Source organism: Colobus angolensis, unplaced genomic scaffold (assembly GCF_000951035.1).
Source record: "Colobus angolensis palliatus isolate OR3802 unplaced genomic scaffold, Cang.pa_1.0 Scaffold159, whole genome shotgun sequence".
NCBI classification, from domain to species: domain Eukaryota; kingdom Metazoa; phylum Chordata; class Mammalia; order Primates; family Cercopithecidae; genus Colobus; species Colobus angolensis.
The window spans coordinates 963,134-964,759 of record NW_012114699.1 but is presented as its reverse complement, the minus strand read 5'-3'; the positions used below and the strand labels follow the sequence as shown (position 1 = coordinate 964,759).

The window sequence follows — 1,626 nt, the reverse complement described above, 5'->3', positions numbered from 1 at the left end:
AAATGGGGAAAGGATTCCCTATTTAATAAATGGTGCTGGGAAAATTGGCTAGCCATAAGTAGAAAGCTGAAACTGGACCCTTTCCTTACTCCTTATACGAAGATTAATTCAAGATGGATTAGAGACTTAAACATTTTGGAGTTTTCATTGCATATAGTCTTATTAATTCATAAATCTTTGAATTTTTTACAATTGGCAATATTTTCTTTCAAGAGATACTTTATTCCACCTTGACCCATAAGTCTGAGTAAATGTTTCAATATGTAACAATTTGACGATACGTTTGTGCTTTATATCAATTTTAGTTTTCACCAATACAATTCAAAGTAATTGTTTACTTCATGTACCCATTCATAATCCATACACAGAAACTTCTACAAACATAATTTGTATTACACCGTGTGAGATTGTATAGCAAGTCACAAGAGCCTTCTTAAGTTTGGAAACTCATTTTTCTGAAAGCTACCTAATGGTCAATAGACCACACCAGAAGAACCGTGAAACTTTAGGTTTTGGGGAATGTGGAAGTTTTTACAACACAATTTTAAGAAATCCTTCTAAATAGATAATTATGTCTTTTAAATGATATATCTTCAAAAACAGATACACAGAGTCAAAATGCAACTCAAAATAAGTCCTTTAATTAAGGATAAGATTTTATCAATGCCATTTTACTTCTACCTGAGACAATATAAGCAATACTAAATAAGCTACTGTACTGGTATCTGTAGTCTTTTGGTGTTTGGACATAACTGTTTACACTTATACAAGTAATGTATTTCTCAACTGTAAGATTAGTTAATTAACTTTTCTACACAGTGAGCTATAAGTGTCATATCAGAGGATTTTATTTATAAACATATTTTATTCACAGTTAATTGCCAAGGCCTATGTATGTAAATAGTTATAATTCTTCCTCTCACCAGTAAATTCTTGACATCTACTTACTGGACATTTAATAAAAATAATTATAAGATGACCTACCTGTCACATAGTTGAGAGTAATAAAAAAGTTGTATATTTTGACCAAAATGTCAAATATACTATCAAAATTACTATCAACAAATAATTATCAACATTACTAATTTATTAATTCATCCAAGCAGTATTTACCAAGTTCCGACTAGGCACAAGGTTTATTCTTCCTTTTGTTTTTCTCTTGACTACTTTTGGGTAATATAATGGATACAAGAAATATGTGTAATCCATAATCCAGAAAATCTACCCCTGAAAAATTGAGAGTTGAATACATATTTTTCTTCAATAGTTCCCATAAGGAAAATTACATTAAGCTACATAGAAGGAAACAGTTGCTTTCCACTTACCTTTTAGATGGCTTTTGCTGTACCCCTTTGATCTCTTTACAGCCGTTTAATCATAGGGAAGAGGTTAGTTCCACCTCCCATTTTGCTCCAAGCACTGCTAATGTAAATTTGCGAAGACTTATTACTGTTAAACAAATATTATATTTAAAGGAACATAAAGAGGATGATACTTATATCGTGAGACACATACTAGGTCTGATTTGACTGAAAGACACACCAATGTCTTTTAAAGATTTTGAACATATGGCCGGGCGCGGTGGCTCAAGCCTGTAATCCCAGCACTTTGGGAGGCCGAGACGGG

General features: G+C 32.1%; 1 protein-coding gene across 2 annotated transcripts in view; it reads left to right on the top strand.

Moving 5' to 3' along the window:
• Positions 1-1,626, top strand: part of TENM1 (teneurin transmembrane protein 1) — a 630,397-nt gene that overhangs the window by 311,318 nt on the left and 317,453 nt on the right. The window lies entirely within an intron of this gene.